We start from the raw sequence: 24553 nt of genomic DNA on the forward strand, positions 1-24553 counted from the left end.
GCTCGGATTAAAGAAGTGCTCACCTTGCACTGCTACACAAGTTCCAGCATCTAGGACTTCCATATTGTTCGCGTAGTGCTTTCATATCTAAAATATAAATAAATAAATAAATAAATAAATAAATAAATAAATAAATAAATAAATAAATAAATAAATAAATAAATAAATAAATAAATAAATGCGAGTTTTAAGTTGACCCAAAACTCTCGAAGCTGTCATCAGGACTCCAATCTCGTTACTTGTCATGTTGTCCTGCCTGTCTGTGAGGTCATGTGACGCGTTAAGCTGTGTGCGCTCTTCCCTCTTTTTGCCTTCTTCTCTCCTCTTCATGCTGGGGGACGTCGTGTCTTTTCCAGGAGACAAGAACTAACCTGATAACCGACTATCCTTTCTCTTTCGTTTGCTGTTTGTGTGTTTTTGTGCAGTAATGATGATGACCGTGTAATGCACGAGATCTCGTTAGGCAAGGTTATCGCGCTGTCGGAGAGGCGCGTGCGGCTGGTTGAGGACAAAGCGTAGCTGGAACGGAGGGCCAGAAAGCACGCCAACCCTCACGAGGCACGAACAGTTGCACTTTCGGACGTGAATGAAACAAGAACAAAGAAAGTAATTTTCTCAGCCACGCCGAACAACTCGCGCGTACGAGGTCCACAGCCCTCGTACGTCGCACTGGCTTAGCGTGACCGCATGCTCCGAACTAAAGGCAGCACACGATTGGTGGCTAATGCCGGCTGACGCGCCAGCGCTAATGCACCGCGCAGCCACCGTGGCTTTTCTTGTTTCCGGCGCGGTAGTAGCGGGGAGCACTCAGTTCCTCCTTTCGGAAGCTCTCCTCCCAGTTTTCCTTGCGTGCGCAAGGTGACTAGTCCGACCGAGAATTTATTTTTCGGGAGTAGTGCAGCGAAATATGGAACGCTTTTCGCCGCCTCGCTCGAGAGTTGCGTGGCACCGCCTGGGATAGAGAGTGCACCCATAACTTTCAGAGGCCTGTCACTAGGTCACTTCGTAATGTGCAAACTTTCGGAGCTTACATACACAGATGAAGGAAACAGGACGTTCTTCTGTGTATACGCTAATAGCTATGCATCACCAACTAGCACAAACGTAATCACGTGAACGAACAATCAACAAGCCCGCGTCTTCACCTTCCTCCCTTTTCAACAAAAAAATAATGAAAGAGAGAGAGAGAGAGACAGAGAGAGAGAGAAGGGAAACAAAAATTAGGGCAGCTACACTTCGAACTGGTTATGAGTGAGAATGCCAAAACATTAAACTGTTTGTAGACATCGGAACGGCAAGATCGCGCTCATGTCACGCACTCCTGGCGTGGCGCCACCTCCTCCCCATTGGCTGCGCCACCACGTGACCAATGACACACGCACTAGGCCACACCTTAAGTCAGCCTCATGGCTGCGACGTGACGTGTGCAATCACGCACGCACTATATATGGGCACATTTTTAGACTGCCAGGACCGTGGAGCCGCCGTGGCCCGGTCTCGCACCACTGTTTCGATTCCCACCCAGGCAAAAAATTACCGAACTTTCTTTCCAAAGTCGCTAATTTACCTTGTTTACAGACAGCTCCCTGACAAACTTGGCATCAATCCGAGCATCGTTTTGACGTGTTTTTACTCTATGCGCCGTCGGCTATTTTTGGTACCATAGTTCGGTTACGCCGACGCCGACGGATTTTTTCGTAATGGGGCATATGATGCTTTCGCATTAAAATGGAAACTCACCTTCTATTAATGGACTCTTGCAGGCTTCATCTGCGAAATAATTAACTGGTGAGAGCACCCTTCATGCCTGCTAACTATCCTGCCCCGTGAGTAAGTGAGTGAGTGCAACAACTTTATTTGGCCCACTATAGACGCGATTGAACTCAACGCCACCTAGCTAGGCCCACTGGGGGCCATCAGGTGAAACCTGACGGCCCTCTCGCGAGCCCTCTGGACTGCCAGAATTTGAGAGGTCTTATCCTGGGCCCAAATTAGCTTCATCATTTCTTCTTGGGTGAAAGGGGGACCTGCAGAGGCGCAGCCCCACAGGACATGCTCGAAGAACGCATAACCACTACACAGAGGCCAGTCCGGGCTTGGGAGCTGTTCAGGGTACATTGTGTGCAGCGCCGCAGGGCTCGGGTAAGCGCTTGTTTGCAGAAGTCTAAGAGTGACTGTCTGGGCACTGCAAAGCCCTGCACAGCCCTGCACAGCCCTGCACAGCCCCGTGAAGCAGACAAATATGTTCTGTCTCAATACATCCCCACATATAATTTAGACGCCATAAGATGGCGTAAAGTACTTCAAACACGAATTCTCACGTAAAAAAGGAAAGTTATTCGTTGTGCGATCGCTTAAGTATTTCTAGTAAAATATGGCTGCGGCAAATGCTCATACAGCGCGCTTACATGCATACACCTTTTTTCCAATCAAATACAAAAATTTATCCTAGGTACAGTTATCGAAAGCCATTGCCAGAGTACCAGAATAAGCTTGTGCGAGTTTTGTGGTTGTGTCTATATTTAACAGTTTATTTAACAAATATTTATGCAGTAATACGAATACATTTGAAGACTTCAACACTAACAACTAACACTGCCGATTGAGTGGCTAAATGCAGTTTACAGTGCCGTTTTTTTTTTCAGCGGAGAGTTACGGATCTGTGAATTCACAAAGAACTCTTTTTTTTTTGTAACTTCCCGATTTCTGGCAATTCCTCAACACTATCGGGCCCAGAATCAAGATCATGCTTCTCTCGTTCTAGATAATTCGGCTTTCTCTATGAAATGTGACAAGTATTATTCATATCGATTGAGCGGTTGTCTGCTGGTGGCATTTCGGCGTTTCGCATGCAACGTTCAAGGGAGATTAGAGTTGTCCCCGAGCAAAAGTCAAGTGGAGTCTATTATTTTAATGAAGGCGGCCTGCCAATGTCAAATAATTGTACAGCGATATCTGTGACTTTGAGATCTGCGGACACATGTTCTGATTCCTTCAGAACATGTGTCCAATGTCATTATCGTTGTTAATGGTATTGTTGCTGATGTTGTTGTTTCAAAAAGGGGAACGGATTATAATATGCCGAGGGCCTGATAACTATCTCCACAAGGAGAGAAGGCCGACACTAAAGAGAGAGGAAGAGGAAAACGAGCACAGACTTCAGAACAAATACACAAAGCTTACGTCAAAATAACAACGTTCAGAATAGAATGCGAGGACAAAGAAACAAAAGGAACAGAAAAAGGCTACGTCTGTGGGACTGCATGTGCAATATCCAAGCAGGGTTAAATATTGAGTTCTGTGCGTCCTTTGTCCTGTAGAGCTACTTCCGTGGCGAGCGTGAGTTGTTGATACCGTAAAATGCGAATTTAATATTAGACAGCACGTGCGCCATTTCAGCGAGTACGACAAAATTTTTCCCCTGAAATGATTTTTTTGTCACCTTGAAAAGCCACGCGCGCGACGGAAAATATTCTGTCAAAGTGCGGGCACGTGGAGGAGTCGCAGCGAGCTGAATGCCACCATAAATTAGGGTAATACGACTCGAGAAAAAGGGCTGACAAATAAATAAAGACAAAGAGAGCCGAATTCTACGTAGAGCTAAAACCAGCGAGTCATGAGCTATGCGAGATAGATAGATAGATAGATAGATAGATAGATAGATAGATAGATAGATAGATAGATAGATAGATAGATAGATAGATAGATAGATAGATAGAGAGAGAGAGAGAGAGAGAGAGAGAGAGAGAGAGAGAGAGAGAGAGAGAGAGAGAGAGAGAGAGAGAGAGAGAGAGAGGGCTCATGATATGAAGATCGAAGAGGTTTTCCTGGCACGCCTAGCCTGCTATAGTTTAAGTAGACACGAAGAGAGATGAAATAATAGGCACAGGTCCCGCCGCAGACACACAACATAGTCACACACACTACCGAACGCAACATACTAAGCAATCGTCATAGAGACAGCTCATTTCTATTCATAAAATGACTACTCGTGTACACGTAGCCATTGTGCCCGACTTAATTTCACAGCTGTCTAAAAACAAGAACAACTCGCAATGAAATTCCAACGCGCAGAATCCTCCCCCGGTGGCAAACCACTCGTCAAACGAAACAAACCTTTTATTTGAATAGACCAACCAGACAGTAAAATACGAGTAAGTTCTTTCCTCTGTCACACCGGAACTTTGTGTCTACGACATCGCACCGACTATTATTAATGCGTTCCAATGCTTCGAGTATTTTATTCTTGTATACACACGGCATTATTATAGCATTTGAGAGACCCGCCTGTGCCCCGATTGTATGTTATTTCTTTCCCGCTTATTTTTCAACTCCAACCTACAATCGCCTTTGTAAGAGTATGCACGCCTTCTCGTCCACCGAGGGCAGTTCGCTCTATCTGTATTGCCGTTTTCTTCCTTGCTCGATTATCTGCATTCCCGGAAAAAGTCGCAAATTTTGGTTAGGGACACAAGAGACATTTATACGACCTTACGACACCGCAGCAAGCATTCGTTTCCATCGGTTCCTTCTCGCCGCAAGTAGTAAACCACGATAGTCCTATACACTGTGGGAACGTAGCTGTAGATCAAAAGGAAGCGCGCAGGCAGAGAATGGTGTGCTCGGCTCATTGTCTAGGCTCACAAGCCGTGAGGCTCTGTAAAGAACGGAAGGTAATAACAGGAAGACATGCTCGCAAGAACCAGAGAATCAAACAGAGGCGTCTCTGTGGACGGAAAAGTAAGAGTCGTCAATGTTACATTTGGCTGTTTTGCAACGCCAGTATTCTCTCGTTCGTGTTTAGTATTGTAAGGGCCTACTATAAAACGGTACAGTGTCACTTGGCATTCGGAAACCATCGCATTCTTTGTGGATGTCACCAAACGTTTATTATATTTATCTTGACTTCATTTCTTTTATTCCCCACATGTCACATTAGCCTATGCCTATATTTAAAAATATAATTATCGGGTTTTACGCGCCAAAACCAGTTTCTGATTATGAGGGGGATTCCGGAAATTTGTACCACTTGGGTTTCTTTAACGCGCACGTAAATTTAAGTACCCGGATGTTTTCGCATTTCGCCCCCATCTAAATGCGGCCGCCGTGGTCGAGATTTGATCCCGCCACTTCGTGCTTAGCAGCCCAACACCATAGCCCCTATGTAACCATGGCGGGCTAAGGCTATTCTGCATTGTAACGCTGCGTAAACGTAAGTCTGAAAACAAAAAAAAAGCGATAGGGTTAGACGAACAGCAGCATTTAACTTGTCTGCAAGGTGTCTATTACACTTCAGTGCTCATTCTACAAAGTTGAGAAAAAAAATGGGAATAGCTTTATTTTTCCTGGACCGTGCTGACATCAAGTCGCATTTTAAAGCGAAGCTTTCTTTGCCTCTTTTCCGTACTTTTCGGGAGCTGCTGTTATGGTCTTGCCACGCGTGCCGCTGGGTTCCTTGCAACACCACCAGATGACGCTCGCCTCCGCGCATCCCCAGAAGCGATAGGCGCTTAGAAGATAGCCTGTTCGTGCTTACCCAGTGCACAGAAATAGCTAAGGCGCAAAATAGACCTCTGTATTTAGCCTTCCTGGACATAAGCGGTGCCTACGACAACGTGAACGGGGAACTCCTGTGGAACATATTCAAAGATGAATGTATCGGTCATGAGGTAGTTGATTTCCTACAGGAAATATGTCGAGAAAATAATGTTGAAATAACATGGGAAAGAATTAAGAGTATGACAACTGTCGAGGTACACACAGGATTAAGGCAAGATTGTCCTCTATCACCGCTGCTGTTCATGCTTTATATGATAAGTATGGAAAGAAGGCTACAAGGAAACAATCTAGTGTATAAATTGTCGTACAGATTAGGCGGAAAGGTTGTTGAGCAACGGGAACTCTATACGAAAAACGCTTGAGGAAATGGGACGATAACAAGTGCGCAGCTAAGGTATTTAAATACCTATACACAAAGAGCATTGACTCACAGTGGCGGAAAAGAACTAGGGAGCTAACTAGTAAGTATGCCAGGCACGAGGACGGAGAAAGAGAATTAAACGACAGGTTAAAAACGCGGACGGTAAAAATTGGATAAATTAAATGGAAAGGAAGCAGAATGTTGAACTATATCGATACTGGAAACAGTAGATCAGGAAGGAAACGTTTTATGATAACTCAAGAGGCAGTGCACTACTCTTTGAAGCTAGGTCAGCATGTCTTAGAACGCGCAGCTATAAAAAGAAATTTAACGAAGAAGACACATGTACTGTGTCTGGTAAATCTGTAGAAACAATAGAACACCTCATACTAAAATGTGATGGCATCCATCCCGATGCGTGCATCTTCACGCTTCCTGAAGCCCTAGGGTTTAGATATGACAATAGTCTTGTAAATAAATATGCCGTGGAAATTAGTAAAAAGCGATAGGAAGATTTGTGGCTCAAAAGCAGAGATGTGACATAAGGTTCGAAGTGTAGGAAGAAGTATCTAAAGAAAATGGTGAATTTTAATAACCTACAACACAGATAAACAAAAATAAAAAGCTGAACATGGTGGCAACTGCCATATATCACTCTAATTGGGAACATTGGTTGCGCTTACTAGACAATCACATGAAAGAAGACAGGTGATTGTCTAGTAAGCGCAACCAATGTTCCCAATTACAATGAACCAACTTGCCCAACAACGTATCCTGCTCATATATCACTCTGTTTCAGAAGGGACGCTCCCACCTTCCATCCATCCATCCATCCATCCATCCATCCATCCATCCATCCATCCATCAATCCCTGAAGAACGATAATGTTCGCCGCAGATGGATGTTGCTTTCACGACAGATTTTCACAATAGATTCGTACTAATTACTCAGCTATCTTGCAACGTTCGTACTAATGCCTGAACTATCGCTAAACATGAGTACTTATCGAACGCACGCGTTTTAACAGTGCTGGAAAAGCACTTAAAAGAGACGCGAGACCAAAAACGAAAAGGCGCAGTTTCACTTGAAAGGCAGAGAATCGGTAGCCATAAGGTCTCGTAGATGCCCGTGTTTATTTATTTGTCATTTTTTACGCTCTCGAGATGTCTTTCCTCGCACGAGCGGGAGAGCAAATTTAAAACTAGGCGGGAGTTGAATACCTATGTGTTGAGCTATTGATCACGGTTGCTGTCTCATGCTTGCGCCAAACAGTTATACGAATGCTACATGGCTACCTCGTGAATTTGTTTTGAATCTTTGCTTACTTGACACCTATAATTCCTTACGTTATTTGCCACAAAGCCTGACAGCTGTCCTGGTCAATTTTGTTGGCTCTAGTCAACAAGTATATTCATTGGTCTCCTTGGTTGGGCTCTGGCAGAGTGTAGGAACCACTGAGTCGGAAAAATGTCCACGGATCTTCTGTGTGCTCGCATCCCCCCTCCGGTGGGAAAGTAGTGAATATACTTACGCGAAAATAGCACGGTATTAAACAACCCTACTAGATTTATCGACTGTATAAATTGGAGCAAACATTCACCTACTAATTAAACTAACGAGCATGGTGTTACGTACGCACATGGAAACACGAACAGATTTCATTCGATGGCCGCGAACACTCCCCATCACAACGCTGGCGTAATGAACACCAACGGCGGGTAGCGAACGCTTCGTGCTGCCTCTCGCTTCGACGCATCTGCGAGCTTTGAGATTATGCGACCTCCAACGCTAAGCGCGCGGGAAGACAGCGCACATGAAGCCACCAGCTATACCGGCTAACCCAGCTTTATATACCGCGCAGATTACCTTAAATATAGGATGCGCGAGCCACGTATGTGCTCAGCTGGGCCAGGCTCAACGACGGCCAGGCTGGAGGATGAAACGCGCGCTCGCCTACTGCCCCTTGCACTTGCTTTGCGCGTGGTTGAAGCCTAACCTCCAACATTATGTACGCAAACAGACGGCGATCATCAAGCCACCATCATATTCGGCTAACCCTCACGGACTTTCCTTCGCATTCACGCATGCGGTACGCAGGGTTCTTGCGCGGATCATCACGGCAACGCCGACGGCGAATATTCGCATCGAGTGCCCATATAACAGATATTGCAAACGCAAGGCCAACACACAGACAGCAAGAAAGAGAAAGCAGATAGCTAAACCATTAGGAGTGAACAACTTATGAATAGATATTTGCGCAGAAAATGCACTCATAGTTTGTGAAGCGCAGTGAATGTATTGAAGGAACGAAAGTGAAGAACAAATTTTTATTGTCGTTGCAGCCCAGTTCATTACAAAGAGCCGGACTTACGATACGAAAAGAAAAGCAATGATTCATGATTCATGACTCAGCACGAGGGTGTGCGCATGTCAAGTGGGAAAAACCACAAAACTCGCTTCTTGAGAAGCTAAAAAATGCGCAACGACGAGAACAATGGTAAGCAGGTTTACGGCGACAAACATAACTTTCGCAGCTTTGTAAAAACACGTCTATGTCAGTATGATGCGTGGGCCAAAGACGGTACCTCTCAGTTTCGTCAGCGCATTGCATTGCTTCCTATACTACCTAAGCCTCGATATCTTCATGTTGCTTATTCGCACATGGTATTGTAGTCCACGCCTAACAGTGCATCTTTCGTATTTCTGCAGTCACCTAATCGAGGCATTGCGAAGTAAATATGAGGCCTGTTATGAACACTTTACCTCACTTATCCTCCCTTCGACTCCTCAAATGCCTTCCTTGATCAGTACAGTTTGTTACTGGGCGTGCTGACTTAATAGCGAAGAATGTATATTAGCGCTGCAAGGAAGGAAAAAACTTGAGAAGAAGGGCCGGCTCGCTTTCTTTCTAGTCTTTCGTTCCTTGCAGTGCTGGAATTTTTTTATTGATAGGATATAAGGATATGTCGATGCACAATTTAAGGCGCCGGCTACTCCTTAGCTCTCGAATGGGTCTAGCCCACAACATACAGGGTTCAAGATTATATATCAAATAACCTTTCCATAAAGCGCCAGTACTTGTCAAGCAACGTTTTCACAGTAACACTATGACGTAAGAAATACATGGTACATACAATACACAAATTATATGACTCCACAGGTCCGTAGAAGAAAGTCTCAAAAATACAAATGATACTGTCACCTAATACAGTCTACTGGTGGTGCATACATCGTGTAAATGCTTTATCACATATAGTCACAACATAATCCACATACACAAACACGCGTACACGCACGCACGCACGCACACACACACACGTACATACATACAAACATACATACATACATACACACCCATACATACATACATACATACATACATACATACATACATACATACATACATACATACATACATACATACATACATACATACATACATACATACATACATACATACATACATACATACATACATACATACATACATACATACATACACACATACATACATACACACACATACATACATACATACATACATACATACATACATACATACATACATACATACATACATACATACATACATACATACATACATACATACATACGTACATACATACATACAGCGACATTGAATTGAAAGGAACATTAAAAACATTAATAACGGCCAACAATGCCACTGTCTTCGAGAAAAGTTTTTGATGCTTTTAAAGCGCTATTTTGCAAGGCCGTTGTTGACACAGGACCCAAAAGTTCCTTTAAACTAAAAGGCCTGCGGTCTAATGTAATTAGGTCTGATTTAAGTCGGCGTGTCGTGATGGTGTGTCGTGATGTGCGCGATCTTGAAGGAAGTGATATATATCCACGTCTACAAATCCACAATCACATTCGGGGGTTTCCGCTCGGCCAATTCTGTGTAAGAAATGCTTTGTGCAGGGAGAGCCTAGCCTTAATCGATGAATAAGGGTTTCCGTAGTTCTGTGTAATGAAAATGAAAATTTGGATTCAATAAACAGATCAATATGATACAAATCCGAGATCTTAGAATTCTGGTCAAACCACGTATTTCCACAGATTTTGAATGACATTGCCCTTACAATGCAAAGTAATTCATTCTTTCATATTGGAAGCGGAACCACATCATGTTTGAGGTGTGCTTGCCATACGTCTTGTATATCACATAATTGGAGAGGCTAAAATCGTCGCTGGTTCCCGCCTTTTGATTGCAAAGTACTGGAAAGCTGTATTGTACAACCAGTTTGCGAAAGTCAGTCCACTTCCTTCGAAGACTGTTGTAATTCCACTGAAATATGGAGATACTTTTGTAGCGGTTATTCAGGAATTGCTTGCCGCAGTTTTAGCCCAGATCATTGACACAATAGTACTTCCAGAGGCAACAAGGCTTTCAATTCTGGTAGGTTGTTTGCTTTCGGCAGAGCAGATAGGCTTGCCTTAAGAGTTGCGAAAAGCACTGGCAAAATCAGTTGCGCCACCGATGCGGTGGTATGGTCGCTATTAACTGGGGTTACTTCTGCAGTAGATGCATAAGGCATTTCGTTGCCTTCCTTGTGTTCACGATAAGAAATAGCGCAGACGCAGAACATTTTGAAAACTGTTCAGCACCAAAAGTTCACTGTTGAAGCCAGAAAGGAGGCATAATATGTTGAACTTGCTCTTGACTTAATTCATTTTAACGTGCTAGTTTCCACTTTGCTTTGTCGCTTGTGCCGCATGCCGTCGTATAGTGAGCATGTAATATCTGCTATAAGTAAAGTCGATATCATTCACAGTGACAGCGCGACATTAGAAGCCCCAAAAAGACACAAGTAGCTAATGTGAAAATTATTTACAGCAATATTCCCTTGTCTAACTACCCATTCTCGCTTCCCGTGCACTCCACTGTTCGTCATGACGTGAATTAAGTTAAGGCCAAGTAAGTACTTTCCTTGAAATCAATGCTCTCTTTTTGTGGGAAAGACGTTTGTCAGGTTTTCTTCTCCACAATAATACTGTTTGAGTGGAAAAGCCCGCTTTAATCATTCCTTCCTGCGTGCATGAATATTCCAACCGATTACAGCATGAAACACGGCTCAAAATTTCAACTGAGCGAACACGATAGTCCGGAGGGGCGAACATTGATAACACACGTACGGCGTGACACGCCTTGCGAATGAAGAACCGAGCAAAGAAAAAAAAAGAGAAAAGAACCCAGAAGTCATATTGAGTTAGCGCGAATAAGCAAACACCGCTGAGAAGTACACAGTCGCCTCCTGCGTTAGCGTCCACAAACACGGAGCACTTCCAAACAAGGACGAACTCGCGGGGCATTAGTTAGCTCATAACATCGTTCTCTGTTGAGGCTAGTGTTCCCGAAAGCAGCGAAGTGCGCGGTAGCCTAGTAACTTGCTACTTGCGGAGATAGCTTCTCGGCTAATTTCGCCATCCTCGGCAAGGAAACAGAGACGACTAAGAGCCGCTCATTCCCAAGTGGCAGGCGTAATTATTTCTTTGCGCGAGCGTTACACTGCGTTTTTATCTTGGTTAACGTGGTAGACATCTAGGCTCGTACATCTGTCCTTATGTTCTTCCTGTGCCTGTGCTCGCCCTGTGCTATTCAACACGAAGCTCTCTTGATTAGTACTCGCTGCCATTACGCCATCATGCACGCAAGTGCTTCATTATGGATGAAAGCCGCCACTGGCATGAAAGCAAGAGGGCAGAGGACGTCTGTAGGCACATTGTTGCGAAAGAAAATATCAAATGCTTGTTGTGATCACGTATGGCTGATCGAGTATCTCGGATCTTGCCTGGTGCTGAACAGGTGGCGTGATCAACACGGCTGTAATTATGAAAGGAAGTGAGGAAACGATGGAAAGAACGGAATAATGCATTGAGAACCAGCCTTGCAGATTCTCTTCAATGGACAGCTGCAACGCTTCTTAAACGCAACACATAAAGCACTGACTCATTCAGTCAAGTTATCCTGAAGGTCTGAGCCAAAATGTTGCTTATTTCGATGCATTTTTGCAAGCCATTCTGTGACAAAAAAAAAAAAACGAGGAGTGTTCGAATAGTGAAATTGCCAAATCAAATTGAAGAGGAATGTTCAAGAAAAACTACCTCCGAATATCTAATGGGATATGGGATAGCAAATTTTTTTTATTTACTTCGCCAAGTGAAATGTCAATCTTGCTGAGTACCTCGGGTAAAAATGAAGCTCGTCTGTATACGTTATTTCACACATGCATCTAATACTCTCATAACTTCGACGTACACACCTTTAAGAAGCTTGCAAACGAGAACAACTGCTTTCAGTTACCCGGGTCACCGTGGAAATGACGGTAACGAGACACGTTAATATCGTGTCACCAGATACACGTACAGTGTTGTGTTCGTTGTAGGAAAGAAGCGTCGTCCTGCAGCAATACACATTGTTTTGATAGGATGGGAAGATGGGGAGATTGTTCAAAAACTAAGTCTATGCAACAAGTTCACTTTTGCAGTTCCCAATGACTTCTTACTTGAGCAGCTGGAAACTATCTAGAGCCTCGTACGGTCACTCAGGAACTCAGGAACTAGTGCCAATGTGCAGTAACTGCAGCTCTCCTGCCTCAGAATTGTTCAAAACGCTCGTCACCTTTATCGTCCTCCCTCACTCAAGACTCTAATAAGTGTCCTCCCTTCAACATTCGAGAGAAACGAATATTCGACAAATATATTCGACAATTCTCGTGTCAAATAGCGAGGGTTGTTCGGTTCGCATTAGAAAATTTGAATATTCGCGCACAAAGAAGATACTCGTGAAAACGTGTCCAGCTCTGGATCCTACCAAAAATGCAACAAGTATTAGCGATCTTGCTGCGCCAAAACCTGAACTTGAAGTGTTGCAATGTTATGCGGCCGTCTTAAGCCCCCGCCAGTATCAAGCACAAATGGATAGACAGTTGCGCGAGTTGGTACGGTAACAAATCTCTGCTCCTTTCTGTGTCCGTGTTTCACTTCGCGCTAGAAGCCAAAATCATGTCAAGCACAAATCTTTAATAAATGACCAGATTCCTTCCAGTTAAAGAAGGCATGGGGGGGGAGGGGGGAGGGAGGAGGTCTAGGAGAACCCATGAAGGGAAAAGAGAACTAAAGCTGACCAACTTTAAGAGCGCTACTGTTACCTTTATCGCCCGCGCAAACGATGGTCCCGATGGTCAGGAACAGACAGACACACGTGGCGTTGTGTTTTTGTGTACCATTGTAACTCGGCCGTGTCCGTGAGCCTTGTTCACTTCACTGAATACTTCTGCCGGAAAGTGAGAAGCGTCGACGGAAGTAGCCACAGTGCTTGAGTTAGGCCCTTCTTCAATGATTGAGGTATAATTTTGTTGTCGAGGCCCTTAGACGCCCGCCCACTCGACTGTGCAAGAATAAATGGATCATTCGTTATCTCCCATAGAAACCTCCGTGTAGTGAATATTCAAGTGGTATTCGCAAAAGAAACCTTGCAACGTGTATTGGAGGTTGTTCCTATAATGGCAACATGGGTGCAAGGACACTGACGACACCTCGCTTTTAAGCCGACAAAACGTCTGCAAATTGGATCCGCGCAGTAGACAGCACGATCAGTTTGACGTACCATCTACAACGACCGTGTGTGTCACTAAGGCAGAATGTTTTGTTAGCGGTGTCTTTCGTTCTGCTGTGCCTTCTACGGTGCACGTGATCTGACTGTACCATTTCATTTATACTTCTCTCTATCCTTTCCTTATGTGGGAGACAATATCCCTGTATTTTTTTGTTCCCTCCGTTTCTCAGTATAGTGCAATTCATTGTCATCGAAAGTAAAAACAGAGAGTAAAAACCGCGAGAACTGCGTGACTCGGAGCTCTCGCGAAATATGAAGAAATAATGTTTTCTATATGACATCAATAAAGAGCGCAAAAGAAGAAGAGAAAAACAGATGCAGCACGAGAGGAAAGGGTAAAAAACACAGGGCTTTGTTTCGTGTCCTGTCTCCTTCTTTTTACGCTCTTTAATCATTTCATATATGTACCAGCTAAGCCATATAAAAGTAATTCTGTTTTCTACAGTTGCACCGCGGACAGTCTTTGTAAAAACACGATACAAACTGGACGAAGATGGAACGAAAAGCCGCAATTTTCTCGCTTTAGTTATAACTAAATGGCACCTCAGTTGTGTGTGCTTGGCTGCCAGTGTGTGGAAGTAAAAAAAAAACGTGCTATACTGTGATTTATTCATTGTTTATGTAGCTGTAAGAGACGTGGCTCTTGATAAGCCGCAAACCCATGAGGTAAAAGTAGCTTAAGCTTGTCGTTGGCTAGCTGTTCTAGGTGATTACTTGCATTTTGTACGAAGGCTTCCCGGGCAAGTAATGCTCAACACATAAGAGAAAAAGCAGAGCCTTCTGCAGAACCTGACAGCCTTAAAAAATGTAAAAGCGGGCCTCCTGACAACGCTTTCTGCAGCCACCACGTCAGGTTGCGCGAACACGCCCTTCAATCAGCGGGCAACCCTTGCCCTGATGGTAGTCTAGCACGAACGGGGCTAATGCATAGCCTTTACGATCATGGTAGTCAGCGTGTGGAACTGCAGCAGGCGCACTTTTTATGGCTACTGCAGTCATTCGTTACATGTCTTTTTTTCTTTCTGTTTCTCTATCTGCTCTGTGCAGAAGCTTGCCGACATGGAAGATGCTTTATTAATAAGTGGCCGCTTTGCACGACAGGGCCGCCTACAAACCAGGGCCATCTCTGGAGCACACCCAGCAGCTGTCGCAGTTCGTCATTCACTACGTACATAAGGTCACAGCAGCTGCAGTGGCAATAAGGCTACAGCAGCAGTCGCAAAACGAGAACCCTAATTCACAGAGCCATTTGCACGCAAAAATGGTAGATGATTACAGGGTTACTGACTGGCCAAATTACTTTGTTTCATTCACTTATCATTGAAATCTCAAGCGAAAAAAAAAGGCATTCTCAAGCAGAGAAAAAAAAAGAAAACAAAATGAGCCGTCGATGAAGAAAAAACATTCCTGTGACAAAGAATTTCGGAAACCGGTAATGCATCCCTCAAGATAAGTGAAACATGTGTGGGACATTACACTGCGTTGTATGTAAATCATGAGAAAAACAATCAAAAGGCATGGGATATGTTCCGTGCAAGCACAGGGTATCACTTTGGTAGCTCTATCTGAACTAGTTTTCTGCTGCCAGGAAGTTCGCGAATCTTCGCGCTTGTGCAAAGCGCCTTTTGATATCCTCGAGCCGAGAGTCTGAAATGTGAAATGCCTCGCGATACTCCCATTATTGTGGACCTAGCACTGCAGAGAGCATGCACAAGCGAAAACGACGGGCGAAAGAACGGCCAACAATGGTTCCTTACATGCTCTGATTTCATGTTCTGTGACAGCTGCGTTTTTGCTTAGTAAAGATGACCATCTTATTTTTGCTTGTTTGCTTTGTCCTCAAATAACTTCGCTCACCCGTTACGGGTGAGTGCATAAGAAGACACCGGCTAAGATTTTTTTGGTTGGTGTATAAAATGCGCGCGGTGGTATTATCTATGAATATTAAGTAAGAAACCTAAGGAAATTATATACAGAATATATATTCTAAGGGATGATTATAAATATTGCAATAATATAGAATGACACGTGGAATTTAGCTAAACAGTTTGGGGCTTTATCTTCTTTGCACTGCACGCACTTTTGGGGTGCTGTAACGTAAGGCTGTTCCGAATTTATTCTTTGAATTGCTGCCACTAACCATCCATCGGCAAAAGCTTTTTTAGGGCCATCACCGCTTCGCCTGTCTGTCACACGACGTCGCGAAAACGTGAAAGCTCCCAATTTGAGATGACGTGTACACATTTATTATACAAGATTAGGACGAACAAAATGAAAAATAATTATTTAGAATTCTACTTCTTTTTTTCCTCATTAGCCCTCCGCGATTGGTCAAAGCGTTTACGGGCAACGCCCACTTCCCCAAGGGCAACGCCCACTTCCCCTGCCTGTCATGCGACGAAGAGAAAAAAAAACGCGAAAACTGACACCGTTGAAGTGGCACGTGTACGTAATAAAAATGCATTGATACGCTGAACAAAAACGCATTTTTTCCGGAACAGCGGGCGGCTGGGCCCGTTCCGCAAGAAGTAAACAATGCCTGCCCACCGATCGGTCTCGCACTGGCTGCTAAGAGCTGTCCAGCAAAACGTGCGTATAATAATAAAAAAATTGCCATGCAGTGTAATGTCGCCAAGTTATTTCGGTGCCCATACGGTATTGCTTCACCAAATCTTCTTCGCTGCGAATCCGTTTTGGCGGCATTCTTATAATTTCGTGGCACGCCACCCGATTTTTGACCAGCAACCGCAAGCTAAGCAAGTGGAAGTAGACCAATCACGGGCGCCAGCACCGCCCTACTCGTCCGGTTACCTACTTTCATTGCACTAGCTCAGACCCACCGGCACCCTCTTCACTGCTGCGCGCTTCTCGCCGCTTGTCAGCTAATCTGTCGAGGTAGGCGACGCTTGTCAAAACCTGTCGAGGTAGGCAATGCTATTTGCTTTCAAACCAAATAAAAGGCATCTGCCATAAACGAGGAGAGCATTGATTGGGCTGCTCAAACAATTCTGCGGGTCACCGCTCCATGCTTGGGTCAACAGTGAACTAAATTTGACGTCGTGATATTGGAATAAAATCCGAATCCCATAGCTTTACCTTATACTGCCCTTACTTTCTGTATGGCATGAAGCTGTAACGCGTTCTGTGGAATTCTAAATACATGGACAGACATTAGCACTCTCAGGCTCGCCACGTTTACGTTGTTTAGAATTATTTAGAACAAATCTATAGCTTTATGAATTCTTGTGTTCGCAGTGTTTGACCAAAGGCTTAAGCTGACCTTATCATTAGAGAGGTTCAATCAAATATATTTAATTGAAGTAATCTTGAAGCATATTTTACTTTTGTTTGTTTTGTGGGTTTTGATTGTGAGATAACTTATTCGTTAATGTAATAAGTTTCGGAAGGTGTTATTAAAATGGTGAAATTTTACATTTGAATAATTCAGTTGCACAACTTGCAGCGTGTGCCTATTCCGGTATGTGGAGAGCGGGGTACTTGAGATTACCTTTAAACATAAAGTTTTCTTACACCATTTTTAGGTTAAGTATTTGTGTAAATTAATGTTTTAGCCCCCCGTGATGAGGCAGTTGCTATTTAAACACTGCTTGCGGAATTTTCAGGCTCGAAAATGTTTTGATTGCCCTGACCCTCAACTCTGAGGCCAAAAATTCTTCTCTGACTAATGTCACGAGCAAAATAAAGCAGTGCCACATACGAGATCTGAGGGAATGTTTATTTTTTTTATTTTTCTTGCACATTTCAGTGTCGCTACATTGGGCACTTCGTGGCTGCGAGTACTGTGGGTTATTTTGTCAGAAGCTATGTGGCGTAATTTTTGCGACGTCATTGATGGCATTGACGAGGTTGATGCTGAAATTCTTATATTCAAGCAATCGCCATATTTTGGGCTGCGTTTCGATTGATTTTGACTATTCTATTTGGAATACGTGCTATGTTTGAGGGTAATCATGCCAAATCATGTTGGCTGACCGTTGACCCGCACGCGTCGTTTGCGTCGTCGACACTGTTTTCAAAAGCAAAATATTCACGGAATCGCACGCCAACATTCCACCTTATTTTCGAGACCAATTTATAGTTGACTCACTCATTGTCATCCTTGTAGAGTAGTGCTTGTATGGGTGCAATAGTGCTTGCACTGGCCTTCGGAATATAGGCACAGATGCCGCCACTCTGATACCCTGCGTAAAAACATAATATCTTGCAGTAATTACCCAGCATTGCTGCGTTTTTATTGGATGCATATGTTTATCTGCCTCAATATTAGGTGCCTGTTCATGTTGCGCATTGCAGACCACTACGTCTGTTTTCTATGTACTCATGCAAAAAAAGAAAGAAAAATGAGTGTTAGCCCAATGGTTAGCATACCTGATACCCACTGCTGCAGCGTTGCTGCAGTGTGAGAGGTTTTGAATTTCAGTGGTGCTGGAACTGGAGACAAAGTTTTTGCTTCGCGCTGTGGAAATGATAAAGCTGGGGATGGCGAACGGGTCTGACAACGCCAAAAATCACGTCGGCGACAACATTCGTTGCCAGCCTGACGGAATATATGGACAGGCAATGTAGACCAAGTTTCAAGACACAACTGCTTTCTTAGTAGAAAGAGGTGTTAAAAGCGTAGTTGAGAAAAAGATGGCAAACAAACAAGGAAAAAGATCAGAAATACTTAGTGCAGAAAACTAGAAAAGCAGTGATCCTTCCGAGCAACAGAAAATAGAATCGCTGTGATAGTCTGCACTATCGGCATACAGGTGTAGATGAGCGAGAAATTTTGACGTGCTGTGGTTATGACGTCACATAAACAATAATGTGGTGAGTGGGCTGGTTAGCCTAGTCACGGACTACACCGGGTTACACACGCACGCACACATGGACGCCATCAGCAGATACGGTACGCTTCGTCTCAAAAACTTAGAGACATAACGGTGCGGACTATTACTTGAATTGATACGGTGTCCGTCGTCTTCAGTCCTTTTCTGAGCGCGTGTATTTCTCGCGAACATGAACGAAACAAGAAGTCATTCCGCCTAAGCTTCCTGCAAGAACACTGACTTTCCTTGTCTCTCTCATCTCCGCAGATGTGTTGTCAGTACGCGAACACGACGTCGATAAATCGATTACCGCATGAAATGGCCGGCTGCCAAAAAAGCAGGCGTCAGGAACCGGCCAGGTGCAACCAACCACGCTCCGTCCCATCTAAAGTGGGCTTCTCCTATTTTGGTGTTATTCGATCTGTGCCCTCACGGTTTTTCACTGTGTTTCTGCAGTTTTTTCCCCAACTTTCTTTCATGTACAACAAGTGTGAACTTGCTTCCTAACCCATCCGTCTTATGACTCAAATGCCTGTTTGTTGAAAAGCTGCAGGCAATTTTTTTTTTGCACTGGTAGTAGAACTATTCCAAAATTCGGAGATAGGGAAGTTGCAGGCTTGTTCTACTCTCAGGTCTTAACAATTTCAAACATAACGAAGTTTAAAAAATGAGTACAGTGGAAAGCGCCTAGGCAATGTGCACAGAACAGGTCAATCAATAAACATGTCGAAGCGTTGAAAGAAACAGAGAGGTTTAGCACTGCAGTCGAAGTCGACGCACTGTGTTCTAACAATACGCGGGGGCGACAACGCCCGACGACGCACGTGTTTTAACTGCTGCTGTGCAGCAGGAATGTCGCCTTTGCGTGAACGTCTTAGTGTGAATGGAGGCGAAGCTATCGACAGTTGTACCGGCTCGTGTTCCACGTCGAAATACAAAACGCCTATATATTTAACACGGGAGCGATGTAAGTGACTGTGCGAAGGAAAATAATAAAGGGCACTTAGCTTTAAATAAATTTAGTTAAGGCGCTTCTACCTCAAGGAAGAACACGAAATCGTGTAGGTTCTCATACCTGAAAAAAAAAAATGTCATCTGGCTGAAAATTTGGGCAGGATTGAGCATTGAGCATTGCTCGTACATCAAAACAGGGCTCGATAGGCGACCCATACTGCGCATTGTGGAGTTCGCTCGCACAGATCTTGGAAAGGAAGCTTCGCGGCGCAGCAGCGTGCTGACGTCCTTCACGTGAAGATTTAAAACACCATGTTCCGGCCACATTATCTATTATTATTTGTTTTGAACACATATACACAGTTAACAGGAAAGGGAAAGCGAGGAGCAGGCTGGCAACTGCCACCGGGAGGGACACAACGCCTGCCTACTCTTCTGAAGGGAGGTGACAGCGACACAGAAATGGAAAATAGGAAGGAGGGGAGGAAGGAGGAAAGGAAGAGCAACAGGACAAATCTAAAGAAAGTAGAACACAGTGCAGATCACACACAGTAGGGCCGGTCACTGAATGTTGAATGTTCACGCTACAAAAGCACGGTACACGGTACAGAATGTTGAATGTTCACGCTAAAAACGTGAACCTAAGTTAGTTAACTCTAGAAAGGTAAGTAGGGCACGATGGGCCTGATCCCGTTTAGACGCACAACCACTGGGGTATAAACATTCCTCGAGTGTCGCACACCACAGATTGATTATTATTTACACACATACAACGAAGTATGTCAAAACATGCCATATCCATGAAAGCCATGATTGTTACTTATGGTACTTAAGTTGTCTTTGTAAAAAAAAATATTTAATTACCTCACAACCTTAGGCTCATGTATTTAAGAAACAATGTAGAATGTATTTCTTCGTGCGTGCTTTTTCGTGCAATTATAAGAAATAAAAAAAGTTTATATTTCGCCCAAATTGCAGCTCTAAACACCCTAACCTTGAATCGTTCTATCCAGTATTTAAAAAAAAAAGGAGTTTACGACAGTAAACATTCCTTGCCATATCAAACTATTGTCCTCCCGCTCGTCTCGATTAAGTTTGTTACGGTAAACATGTTTTGCTTCCGTCTATTGAACCTTCTTCTTTTACGCGTCTCGGATAAATTTGTGAGAACAAATATTACTTGCTATAACTGACTAGCCCCCCCCCCACCTTCACATCTCAGGAAGAATTTGTGATGGTAAACAACTCTTCCTTTAACAAAAGGATTCTGCTCTAATCGTCTTAGGATCGAAAGTGCCGTGAAACCACAGATGTATTTACTGGCAGCAAGTGGAGACAGGCGAAGGCATGGCCGGGAGAGGGGGGAGGGGGTGGCGGACACAAAACTCACTCTCGGCATTGCACTTCATTGTGCGTGCTTTTTGCGACGGATTGGCGAGCAAAGAAAGAGAACACGTGGACACTAATCCCATCGTCTCGCCAACCCGTACCGCCATTGTTGCTCACCGCGAAGGCGAGTGCATCGCAGGAAAGCTGTGCTGAGTGCTTCCCCAACGCTGTGCGCTTTAGCAGCACTCTCAGGAAACTAAAACGGGGATCATCTCCTTCGATTGCTGCCAGAGCCCCTTTATTCTGTGTACATCCTTTAGTCAGAAACAAGTCTCAAAGGTTTCAAGTTATTTTCTCCTATACAGACTCGCAATCCGACGCCGTGTCCACGTGCCATCTATGTGCGGCGTAAAAGTAAATTCTTGCTGGAAAACTTTCACTATATCGTTGAAGCTTACGAAGCGGGGAAATGTAGAGGTTTCAGTGGCCCTTCGTGATTACAGGTATCTACAGTGGCGAATAGTCGTCTAATAGCACACCTAAGTGACAAGCGCCTACCTTTGCGCAGTATATATACGGATCACTATTAAAGGAAACATCTAACAAGCATTCGAACCCACATACCCAGACCGTCTCTTCAGCCTGTAGGAAAAAAGGAGCTTAATGTGGCTCGTTCGGTAGACCTGTAATAGTAATATAATTACTTCTGAGGCCCTCGCATCAAAAATGACTCGCAATCAGCCCCGAAGTGCTAATTTCATGCCACCTTTAACGGTGGACGGTGAGCTGTGCGCGATGCACAGCTGGCCTGTGGGAATAGTTCTGCATAAGCGTAAGTTGGTGCTGGCCAGTATACACACTTATAGCAGTATTACGCCTAAAATGAAAAAAAAAAAATGTACCTCTGGCGCAGCCTATCAAAACAGCCTGTTATGATTTCACAATCCTTGTGCATTTGTCCATCTTTTACAATGAATATATTTTCCCGTGCTACATCTAAGAAAAAAAAAAAGAAAGGCAACTGTACATGCAAAACTGGACGGTACTACTGCGAAGTTAAAGCCGTACATTTAATGGTCAATATACACATTCTCTAGCTCCTCTTAGTATCTCACATTTCGCATATCGTCTAAAGAACGAAATACCTACGCTTTAGTTATCCAGCCCGAATGAGCGTTCGTGATGGATTTTGTCGCTCGTAATTAATATGCTCCTCGCGTTTGACACGTTGTGCGTTCATACTTGTGTTTCTTTTTAAATTCAGGTCAAACAAAAATTGATGTCACCGGTGTTCTTTTCTTAAGCTTATGAGCTGTGTTGTTGCCGAGATAAGCAGCATAGTGGAACATGAAATAGTGTAGGTAATAAAATTCATCATGAAAACTGGAACAGTTTAAATCTTTTATAACTTATAGAAATAAAATACATCTACATGTGCCTTTCATTGGCATGCCTTGAAGCGCCCATTACCAAGCACCGCCTAAAACATTCTACACTGGACGTTTTATGAAACGTTATAGAGGAAACGTTCTATAAAAAAAATATTTAAAATATTTTAGTAATTTCGAGAACCTGCCTTTTTTTTTTAAGGTTCACGCAAAGCATCGAAGACAACAATATATGTATTTCGCTAATATCTATTCCTGTTTTATAGGAGCAAAAAAAGTGTTTTTGAATGAAATATTATTTCAGTTTCTTGAACATTGACCCACAATCAATCGGTGTAACTGCGAGCCCTGTTGAACTGGTGCACACACCGAATCAATAAGGAAGGAATTTCTTGAAGTTCATTGGCTGTCACGATCTCAAATCACGTAAGGTTTCAACTCCAGTCTGGTTTAAGAAGTAATGATTTTCGGCCGAGTAGGTTGCGGATTGCGAATTGGTTTCAAAACAGAAGGTGCGCTAATTTAGAAGACATGGTGTGGTATGGTATGCGCACTTTTCTTCAGGGAAGCAATTTATTTGTTCGAAAGTGACAGTGAAGGCACGATTACAGAATTGTCACCCAACTTGTATCTTATCGCCATGACTTCATTCATTTCATTAGTGCATTTGCAGTCGCTACGGGCTACTAGTGGAGTTGCAGTTGAATTGTGCTTGTAAATGCAATCCTTCCAGTGAACGGCAAGATGACCGTCATATTTTCTTTGAAATTCGTAGTTGTGTTCCTTATAGGTTCATTAAGGCACTATGAAATTATATATGGTATAACGCAGCAATACACGGTCGCAAGAAAAAAACGTAAGACTGACACAAACGCCATCAACAACGATATCAACAAGTCATTGTTGATAGCACTTGTGTCCGTCTGCGGTTTTTTCTTACGTCCGTGCTTTGCTGCGCTACGCCAGATATCATTCCATAATGACCAACCAACAGGCCCATATCGCCACCCTCGTCGGCTTCATTAAGGCACCGCCTTGTTTGAGCAATGTAACGTTTCCGACAAGAGAGTGGGATCTGATAGATAACGTCCTGTTTGAATTGGACGTATCGATGTTTATGTTTGGATGAGCATCCTGACGGCCCCTCGTTGGAGGGATCTGTAATATTTGCATAGGTGTGAAGGCTTCGTGGGCGCCGACATCATCACCTTTACTCTGGCTCGTTGACCAACCCTTTTCAGATTGTGTGACAGCCGATCAATACAAGGCACATTCTGCCTTTCTCTGTTAAATTTTGTTTGTCGAAATGCCAGCACTGCTGTTATTGATTTGTTTCAGCATTTCTACAGCTACGGATATAAGCACATGTTCTGAAAAACCTGCAGGCTTGAGACGCTCCGCCTTCTTAGAAAAATAAACATCAAGCATACTGGGACATGACTTATTCAGAGCGTTTCTATAGCATAGATTTGTAATGCTGCCCTTGACCAAATTCGAATGCGTTGTGTTATAAGGTAGAAGTGGTTTATCAGCTCCTGGCTCACAACTCCGCATACGTGGGCATTAAAAATATAAAGCTTGAGATATAAAACCTTGATCGAGTCGTTTGCACATAGTTCAAACGTTAGTTCTAGAGGCACCTATAACCTTCTTAAATATCATTAAAATGTTAGCTAATTGATGCACAAAAAGGAGAAAAGTATTGTCATAATCACCGAAAATCGGCGACGAATCTAAAAACATTTAAAGCATTGAAATCTTCTAGTTTGCTTAAGAGGACCCTGTCTAGCTTGCCTAAAACAGATCATTACGTAGCAATACACGCATGAGAAAATGCAGATTCCCCGCTTCTGCATATTCCCGCATTGCAGGGATTGCTTTCGCAAGACCGAATTTAATCACATGTTCAATCGTAGGTAGGGGCTAGGACTAATGCACTAGGGAGATGATCGGAACCATGGCGATAAGGCAGTTACACTTGTGTAAGCATGCATTCACTCTCGCTTTCCAACACAGAAAGGGCTTAGGTGAAGAATAGTGAGCGCTGAAAGTGCGAACACCACAGTGCGTCTTGTATATTTGCGTATGTTCTGCTTCGAAATAAATGAGTTGTAAGCAGCGCTTAATGTGTACTGTACCTGCCTCCACCCCCCCCCACCCCCCTATTTTTTTATCTTTGTCCGCGTCTTCTAGCTCAAAAACAGTTTTTCGACGCTTTCAGAACTAATGTTCATCTTTAAATAAAGATAGCGAAGGCACTCAAACAACAATGCCTACTCTTATATTTGCTTTCGTGAAATTTTCGAAAGTGTTCGATCACGAACAATCATTTTCGCCCCAAAGCTCTTTAAAACATATGTGCTGTGTTGCAAGCTTGCGCGATAGTGCGCACCCTATGCATTGGCGCTTTCTTATTTGTTTTTTTTTTAAATTTGCAGTAAAATTCTCACCACCGACCACGAAAACGCGCGAAAGAGACAAAGGAAGCCAT

General features: G+C 43.6%; 1 long non-coding RNA gene across 1 annotated transcript in view; it reads right to left on the reverse strand.

Annotated features, from left to right (window-relative positions):
- Positions 1-24553, reverse strand: part of LOC135919312 (uncharacterized) — a 188607-nt gene that overhangs the window by 25783 nt on the left and 138271 nt on the right. Inside the window, exon 2 of the long non-coding RNA XR_010569935.1 lies at positions 17668-17761. This is a non-coding gene — a long non-coding RNA (uncharacterized lncRNA). The remainder of the gene's footprint in view (positions 1-17667; positions 17762-24553) is intronic.

This window comes from Dermacentor albipictus, chromosome 2, assembly GCF_038994185.2.
Source record: "Dermacentor albipictus isolate Rhodes 1998 colony chromosome 2, USDA_Dalb.pri_finalv2, whole genome shotgun sequence".
In the NCBI taxonomy this organism is placed as follows: Eukaryota; Metazoa; Arthropoda; class Arachnida; order Ixodida; family Ixodidae; genus Dermacentor; species Dermacentor albipictus.